The sequence below is a fragment of the Lissotriton helveticus genome, chromosome 4_1 (assembly GCF_964261635.1).
Source record: "Lissotriton helveticus chromosome 4_1, aLisHel1.1, whole genome shotgun sequence".
Classification (NCBI taxonomy): Eukaryota; Metazoa; Chordata; class Amphibia; order Caudata; family Salamandridae; genus Lissotriton; species Lissotriton helveticus.
Window position 1 is genome coordinate 95,156,166 of NC_136063.1, and position 9,896 is coordinate 95,166,061.

The window sequence follows — 9,896 nt, forward strand, 5'->3', positions numbered from 1 at the left end:
GTGTGTGCAGCATAACGTCACGCGACGTCACGTCTGGACACAGAACCCTCTGCAACTCGTGCAACTGCTGCCTGCTGACCTGCTCTGAAGAGGATGGCCCCAAAAAAAGTAACCCGTAGCTCCTCTAGCAAGAAAGGTGCCAGTAAGGAGCAGAAGAAGCAAGTTACCAAGGAGACTGGTGTGACGCCCGCCCCTTTTTTTGGGAGTAAAAAAAAAAGTATGCCTGCAGCAGCAGCAGCGGGATCTGCTGGGGACCAAGCTGGCAGCACCCCCCCCCCCCCGCTCCATTGGGCTCAGTGCCACCACCACCACCACGCCAACTTAAGTCCAAGCCCTTGAGTGCTGCAGAGGCAGCCAGTATAGTTCTTCAATCACCATCGACCAGTGATGTTGGCTCATCGCAAGAAAGCAGCAGCAATGTCCCTCAATCAACACAGGTTGTTGTAGCTCATCTGACGAGTGTTGAACAACCACAGCCGCAACAACAATCACATGTGCAAGTACAAGCCCAAGTACATGTGGAAGGAGAGGCAGCGCAAGGAGATGCGCAAGCAGAGGTGCATGGAGGGTCACAAGTGCCCACAATAGTTGTTCCTCCCGAAGTAGGGGCACATCAGGAAATCGACAATCAAGGCGAGGTATCATTTGAGGAAGCCACTCCTCCTGATGATCCTTCATTGTCTTCCACAACCCTAGCAAGGAAGAGATCAAGGGTGGTGTCTACATCCTCTTCAAGCACACCTCCTTCTGATGATACGGATCAAACTTGGGAACCAGCACCACAGCCGTCTGAGAGTGAGGCACACCATGATCCAACAAAGGTACTTAAGCGTAAAAGGAAGCTCGTCCAAAGTCTCAGAGTTATGGAGTGTGATGAGGCTCAACAAGAAGTGGCGGATACTGCTGCTGATGAAGACTCTGCCAACGACGACCCAGTCATCATAAAGGTCACTGCAGCCCCAGCGGGCATGCAGCAAACAGACATTTTGACCCTAGCCCGAAGAGCTGCTGCGCGTGATGATGATGATGATGTTGTCGATGAGGAGGCAGTGGAAACACCACAATCATTGGAGTTAAGTAGTACACCAACTCGTCCCGCTTCCATATTTCTTTCTGGCAAGAAGAGACCTCCGTCAACCTCGACCTTAATTAGTGACGGTGAAAGTGGAAAACGTACAAAAGTTGGGCAATCCAGATCCTCCACTTCATCTGGCATTAGCTTCATGACCACCACCACCAGTATCGCCGCCTCTTCCAGGTCCCACAGACACTTCAAGTCCCCAGTTTGGGACTTCTTTACTGTTTGTCCCAAAAATCCAAAGTTTGCCATTTGTACCCTTTGTAAGCTTGCAGTTAGTCGTGGTAAGTCAGGTACCAACTATGGTACCGGCGGCCAGAGTGGTCACCTTGAGAGAAAGCACGCTGTCAAATGGTTTGCGCACCTAGCTGCGATCAAGAAAGGCCAAAATCAAGGAAACGTTGATGTTTCATCTGATGATGACGAGCAGGAAGAAGACGTGTCAAACACTTCCCTTACACCCAGTACCCCTGTCAGCAGCACACCCAATGTGAGGCACACTAAGAGTGTTGGAGCGAGTGAGACACCAACGCACAAAAGTTCACCAGCGAGCAAAATTGGGTCAACGAAGTCATTATCAGCCCGTAAATGCTTGGTCCAGGGCAACATTAGAACAATGCTTACTTCAGACGTGCCATATGAACGCAACCACCCACTGACGCGTCTGTATAACACTAAGCTGGCTAAAATGCTAGCTGTGGACCTTCTACCTTTTTCTTTTGTAGAAGCGGTAGGTTTTCTTGAATTAGTTGCAACGCTCTGCCCTAAATGGAAGGTTCCGAGCCGGTTCTATTTTGCCAGAGTTGCGGTTCCAGCACTACATGAAGATGTGCTGCAGGCGATTGGGGCAGCTTTGCAGAAGAGTGCTGTTCACACAATACATCTGACAACAGACATGTGGACCAGTGGCCCAGGCGATGATTACATGTGCATCACTGCACACTGGGTCTCTTTTTCAGGTGTTAAAGCAAAGCTAAACGCCGGTGTTGACCCGGACCAAGTTTTCAAAGCTGCTCGGAAACATGCAACACTAGCCATGTTTGGCTTGGAGAAAAGTCACACAGCAGAAAACCTTTTGGAAGAGTTTGACAAAAAGGTCTTGACAATGCTATCCCCCCTAAAACGCAAGATTGGTTATGTTTCCACGGATAATGGCGCCAATGTAGTTAAGGCCATGTTCATTGGTGACCATGTTAGAGTGCCGTGTTTGGCGCACTGTATCAACCTGGTAGTTCAAAAATTCTTGAGTGATAAAGAGAGTCCAGCGTTCGAGGTAATGGCCACCTGCCGCAAAATGTGCAACCATTTCAGCCATTCTTTTAAGGCCCGGAAGCATCTGCGGAGACTGCTACTTCAACGTGGAATGCCAGTGAAAGCACTCATCCAGGAGGTGGCAACACGTTGGAACTCAACCTTCTACATGCTTGAGCGTCTGTAGGAGCAGTATACGGTACTCGATCACTATTTCTTGACAGAGGCTACATCTCAGAAGGAGGACCTGCGGATGAGTAAGGCGCAATGGGACATAGTTAAAAGCCTGACAGACATGCTTCGTCCTTTTGAGTTCTTCACGCGTGCAGTCAGCCAGGAGGACTGTAATTTGGGAAAAGCTATCCCATTGTTGTGCATACTGGAGCACCAACTGATGGCGGTTTCTTCTGAGTTTGAAAAAGATGAAAAAAAAAAAAAACATTTCATTTTGTCTGAGAAATTATTACATCGCCTACGTGGTGATGAACGTCTTCAAAACATCAACTCAGATCAGCATTACATTTGTGCTACTATTCTGGATCCACGCTACAAAAAGGCGCTGGCAGACAACGCATTCTTTCCTTTCGCTGATGCAGATGTTCAAAAGTACAAACATTGGTTAGCCTGGTCAGCCAAGAGGTTTGAAAAAGAACGGCAGGTTATTGAAGGAGAAGCCAGTACATCAGCATCAGCATCAGCAGGCCATCCGCAGTCACAAGAATCCACTTCTGCACCTGTGGCTGGGGCACAAGTGACCTCTCAGCCGTTAAAGACACCGGCAACTGGATCATCTGCACCACACACAATGACAACACTAACAGTGGCTGGGGAGGAGGATTGGCTAAGTTTGATGGGGTATGGTTCTCGAAAAAATGTCACAGGCACAGCAAAAAGTAAGCAAAGTGGAGGAACAGTTGATGACCTTGAGTCGATGGTGCAGGACTATCTGAATGACTCAACAGAGGTCTTCCTTAATGATGAGCCATTGCAGTATTGGCATGGCAAAAAACAATTGTGGCCACAGCTCTTCAACCTGGCTATAAACTATTTGTCTTGCCCACTCGCAAGTGTGTCTTCTGAACGTGTTTTCAGTGCTGCTGGTGGCATTGTAACTCCCAAACGGAGCCGCCTCTCGCCCAAAAATGTGGAGCGGCTGACAATGATCAAGATGAATCAGCACCTCATACCACCAGATTACAAAGTACGAGAAAGCACGCCGCATGAAGACGAGGAGGACAGCAACGTAGATGAGGGGATTTTTTCTCTGTTCGGTGCCACTGACCTCATCCAGCCTGAATTCGCAGAGTATGATGACGAAATCTTGTTCTTATTCCCTGACACCGAGCCCTGAAAATGAGACAATCAATCAAGAACTTTCTTTTTCGTCCTTATTCACTTTTATTCCTGTGTGCTTTGTGTCTCTCTTTCTTTGTTTTGCACAGTTAATTTAATTCAAACTTTAATCACCTAATCCCAAAAACAAGACCATCATCAGAACTGTCTTCACTTGTTTGCTTATTGATTTGAAGGTGCCGCAGTCTACATTCCTCAGGTTCACAAGTTCTGAAGAACATGCTCCTCTATCCTCCTCCTCCAGACTGCGATTTCCCTCCAAGCAGAGTGCTGGATTACGCACAATGAAGAAAGACTCAGCACTTGTGGGGGTGTTGTACTTCTTTGCGGGTGAGTTGACGGATTTGGGCCCATTGCTGTGAAGCTCTAATAATGGACAAAAGTGTTTTGGACCAAATATGAGGTGGAAATTTCTTGCCGTTTTTGCTGACTTGCTTGCCTTTGAGGTGCTCTTTGGCGGGGTTCCGGGGGTTTGTGTGTAATTTTTGGTGTCTGTCGAAGCACTGCTGCGACAGTCTAATCTTGATTGCATTTGCTTTTCAGGAAATCCGTGGTGGAAAACAGGAGTTATGATGATTGATGATGATGACCTAGCTGAACAGCGCCGCATTTGGAACGAAGGCCGAGAGATATTGTAAGTATGAGATTTAGCTTTTTCGCTGTTTGGGGGTGTTGTCGGGTGGTTTTTTGCAGGTGGGTTGGCGGGTCTTGCCTGGGGCATTCCTGGGAAGGTCTAATACCGGATAGAAGTGTTTTGGACAAAATCCATAAGGAACAGCCTTTTTTTTGCTATTTCTTCTGACATCTTGCTCAATGTAGCGTTTTGGGGGGCTTCCTGCTGTTCGTGGGTGGGTTGCGTCCGGGGTCTCTGTCGAAGCACTGCCGCGACAGTCTAATCTTGATTGCATTTGCTTTTCAGGAAATCCGTGGTGGAAAAAAGGAGTTATGATGATTGATGATGATGACCTAGCTGAACAGCGCCGCATTTGGAACGAAGGCCGAGGGATATTGTAAGTATGAGATTTAGCTTTTTCGCTGTTTGGGGGTGTTGTCGGGTGGTTTTTTGCGGGTGGGTTGGCGGGTCTTGCCTGGGGCATTCCTGGGAAGGTCTAATACCGGATAGAAGTGTTTTGGACAAAATCCATAAGGAACAGCCTTTTTTTTGCCATTTCTTCAGACATCTTGCTCAATGTAGCGTTTTGGGGGGCTTCCTGCTGTTCGTGGGTGGGTTGCGGCCGGGGTCTCTGTCGAAGCACTGCTGCGACAGTCTAATCTTGATTGCATTTGCTTTTCAGGAAATCCGTGGTGGAAAACAGGAGTTATGATGATTGATGATGATGACGACCTAGCTGCACAGCGCCGCGTTTGGACCGAAGGCCGAGAGACATTGTAAGTATGAGATTTAGCTTTTTCGCTGTTTGGGGGTGTTGTGTCGGGTGTTTTTTTGCGGGTGGGTTGGCGGGTCTTGCCTGGGGCATTCCTGGGAAGGTCTAATACCGGCTAGAAGTTTGTTGGACAAAATCCATAAGGAAACACCAGTTTTGGCACTTTTTGTAAGTTAGGGTTCGTTAGGGTTAGCCCTAGCAGCAGGATTGCATGTGTTTAGGGGGGTTCTATTGCAACGCGGTTCTGTTGTTGTAGAGCACTGTTGGAGCGATGCTGGCTATGGATACTTTTGCTTGCTTGCAAGTGGTTTGAATACAATCCACGGTCTGTATTTGGGCCTACTGTTACTTTCAAAGTACGTTTTGTAACCATTTTTCTGCTAGGCATCGTTTTTGGAGATATGATTGGGGTTCTTCTACATTTTTGCGACTGGCTTTAGTAAGGGTCTTGGTGGGAGCATTGCTGGGAAGGTCAAATTTTGTTCTAAAACACAGTAGTACACCCACCTTGAGGGGAAAGATCCGCTATAATATTTTGGCCATACTTATTGATCCTTAAAAAGGTGACTCAGACAGAGCACGCAATTTCAAAAATATTGTACTGTCTATTAGGGAAATCAAAGTGTCACTTTTTGAACCACACAGCGTACATACCTTTTATTTATTTATCAGTGGTATTGTAATAGCACTTCCTGTTTTCCGTTCAATAATTACAGGCCGGGTTTCAGTCAACATCCGCCAGGCAGGCAGTGGACAGGGTGTCTCTTCTGTCAGTGGTCACCACATTGATGGACGAAGCGTCAGCTGGAATGGAGGAGTGCCGCCAATAAGAGGAATTGTTTGCTGCATGCAACTTACTTACCAATTTCAACAGGACAACTCCAACAACATACGCAATACAGATACAGTATCCATTGTTGTCTTTTATTCTATGAGTGTGACTGCATGTGCTTACCTTTAGTTTGTAACCAAAGATTGTCTGTAAACTCTGTATCTTCAATTATTGTTTGTCCATGCTCTGCTTTTTTTTTCTTCTCTCAACAAAACCTACCCAAAAAGAAACCCCCATTCCCATCCATTTTACAAACCCTAACCCTCTTCCCCCGGGCTGTGTTGTTTTGCTTGATGTCTGACTAAAATGACATCAATAATTCCACACACTTGCTGGGGAGGATAAGGTCATAGCAGCAACAGGCTGGTGAAGGAATACGAGGATATCTTCTAGACTTACTCAGCTTCAGTACTATATCTTCTAGTAGTAGTAGCCAATGTCAAATAAATTCAACGCAAGTACTAGTTATACTTGCAAGCAAATACTTTACCATTTGTTAGGCTACATTATGGCACTGTTCTAGTGTACTGTCACCTGCTATTTTCTCGATCGTACCGTAACCGTTGTAATGCTACAGTAAGGAGGACAAACAAGGTTTTGTTTTCTTTTTTTCCATAGGCATGCAACTGCCACTGTGTCACACCACTAGTACCACCGCAATGAGGAAATGTCACCCGCCCAGGATTGACAACGTTAATCCCCATTTCACCTGGAGCCAGCCCTGGGCCTAGCCCTAATTTCTAACACAAATTACAGGTAAGATAAGCGTTTGGTGGGAGGTAGTATAATGGAGTATTATTTCGGAGTAGACAAGAGATTGACGGTTGTACTACTAAAGTCCTACGACTGTTCAGGAAAACAAAGTTACTGTTACACCCCCGCCCCCCACCCACCAGACTGAAAAGCAGTAAAAAACAGGTATGGTCAGATAAAGTTGAAAAATATATTTATTTAGCCCTAACAAAATAATCTCCCTCACCCACCCTAACCCCAACGATTGTCTCTGAAACGTCCCAAAACGATCCCAACTCCCAAATCCCACCCCCCAAAAGTCTATAAAAAAAAGGCAAGGGACACTCCACTACTGGAGGGTGCTGGTGCTGGTGCATGATGCGGCATGGACATCATACTCCTTGCGGAGGGTGGCAAGCTCGGAGCGGAGGCCCTTAACCAAGTTCTTATACCTCAGGACCTCCTGCTCCAGGTTGGACATGCGGACTCGTAGGCGGCGTTGGCGTTCCTTGCAGCTCCTGTGGGGGGCAGCTGGTATTTCGGTTGCTTGGCGGTGGCGGTCGTCTTTCTTAGCCCGGCTCGGTCCCGCTGGCTTAGTCACGGAGGAGGATGCAGTGGTCACAGTCGAGGATGTTGCCCCGCTCGACTGCGTGTCCTCCTCCTCCTCCAGGGCCACCAGCCGCCGATACTCGGCGACTGTGGCCTCCAGCCTCCGTTGCCGGGCCAATCTAGCCTGCTCCCTCCTTGTTGTTGATTTGGAAGGAGCAACTATATGAAGAAAGAAAGACATAGTCTGTAACCAATGCTCCTTATTAATAACACAAAGTGATTGAGCCGAAAGTTGGGTCACAGAGTACAAGTAGCAAATTGAAAGCACAGTACATAACTATTGAGGACAGTATCTATGTAACCTCCCACTTCTGCATCCTTGCTCTAACAGTAGTGGTAGTTTAATGAACTAATTCTACGACCACTATGGACTTCCATTACAGTCGACTATGACAGTACACCAGTCTTATTCTTCTTCTTCTCTCTTGTTTAGGGAAATGGGTACGTTATCTTATGCAAGCCGGCAGAATGACATGGACACAGCACAGTGAAGTTGCACCCGAGAAAAAAAGTTGCACACCATGATGAGTGAGACAGACTTGCGTTACTGTACCGGTCCAGTACATGCAGGTGGTGAAGCTATTACTTTTCTATTACGGGTGGCACTGAGAATACTCTGTTACAAGGGCTACTGCTTAATTAATTTACCTTTCACCCTACAGTGCAAATGAGTACTAGAAAAGGAAACTGAAGAAGCTAACTAATTTGATTATCTATCACTTCACATGGGACGTATTTAATGACAGATGAGATGACTTTAGGTGCTTTGCTTAATATTGAGTGAACAGTGATACACCCACACATGAATGACGTACTACAAGTAAACTAAAGTTATTAAGAGAGGTACGGAGTGTCCACCGTAATAACCAGATATATGCTGTGAATGCAAACGCAATACAAAGTACTGCTACTATTCATGGTAGTATTGGACACATTTACAATTTCTTTTCCTTGCCTTCCCTGCACTGGGACGGACGTGCGGGTGCGGTGGTACATGCTCTTCAAGGTAACACTTACTTCACCTGGCGACCATCTACTCTCTCTAGATACACATGTGCTATCTAAGAGTCAGAGAATACCATGCTCCAGGCATCCATTCAGTCAAAGTATACGCACACATACAGTTTCTGTTTCACCCACCCAGGCTGCTGTCCTTCCACCCATCCTTGCTTCATCATTGACCCAGCCATGCACCATACCATATTCTTTCCTTCCCAGCCACCTCTGGGTCCAAGCAAACACATATCGTTCTTCTTTGCCAGCCATCATACAAGTTCGCGATCCCACTTACTTACACCCTTCTTTCGCTTTTCGTTCATCCCATCCATCACGTTCGTCTAAGAACTTATTGGGATTCTTCTCACCAAAAACTTCACAGCTAAGTCGAAGTACATTTCGAGGAGGCTACTACCTGGTTGATTTGTAATTGTAATACACCCGTGCAGAAAGCACACTATGCAGTCTTCAATCTCAATAAGTAAGGAATATATAGCTTACCTGTTTCCGCCACCACCGTTTGATCCCCCACAGGAACGGCCGCCAGCTCTTCTACCGCCGCCTCCTCCCCAGAGGCCTCCGAGTCCTGGTCCAACACAGCCACCTCCGCGCTGGCCCCGTCACCAGATGTTACACCTACAAAGTACATTTAAGAATGTTAGAATACACCACTCACTACTATATAATATTTGGTCTAGGAGAAATGTTAAAAAAACAGAATACAATGTAATAATTTGTGACTGTCTACTCCATAGTAAAAATGTCCCATTTTCCAGGGAAGGCTGTTGTCTTGCTGCACTTTTATGCACAACTGATGAATGCTTGCTTTTGATTTTTAACACGCACCACTTTTTCTCCTAACAGACAGAAGCTTGACTCCTGAGTCCTAAGAACACGACCAGGATCAAGTTCAAACTAGGTGAGAGTTCGGCTCGACCACAAGAAATGTGTCCAATTAATCGTCAGCACTAACCACTTTTCCGTTTACAGTTAAATAGTTTTATGACAAAGTAGATTTTAATAAATGTGTTTACTTTTAATAAAGCTTTTAAACTTAAATAGACTCTGTGGTTTTTGTTCCTCTAGACTAGAGTGGATGAGCTAAAGGTTTTGGAATTTTTGCAAGCATGAGTGCCTCTGACACTTCTTGACTGTGCTGTGACTCCGTACTACTCTCTTGTCCTGCGTACGATAATCTAGAGATCATTGGGGATCTATAATCGGTGACTTCGGGAGCTGAATGACTCTGCCACACTATCTAGTCAGTAAGGAGACAGTGCATAGAGGTATTGCTGAATATAATGGGAGTCCAATGGAATTGCCAAATGTCCAATCTTAGTTAGCTACACAGACAGACTAATAAGAATAGTCTAGTAATACCACAGGGAGTCATATTCGAGGCAGGATAAGAATTTATATCCAGTCTACAAGAAGATCAAAGACGATTTAGAAAAAATCGAATGAGGAACGCTAGGAAAAAATAGGTACTGTTTATTAAAATGTAAACTTACTGGGGCCAGCAAAGGAGCCCTCGCCTGCCCGATCCTGGCCTGCATCCTCAGCACCCTCCTCCTGTGTCCTCTTGCCCTTGGGGGGAGCTGATGTACAACATGAAAGAAAGAAAAACCAGAAAACATGGATGAGATTTTTCAACCAAATC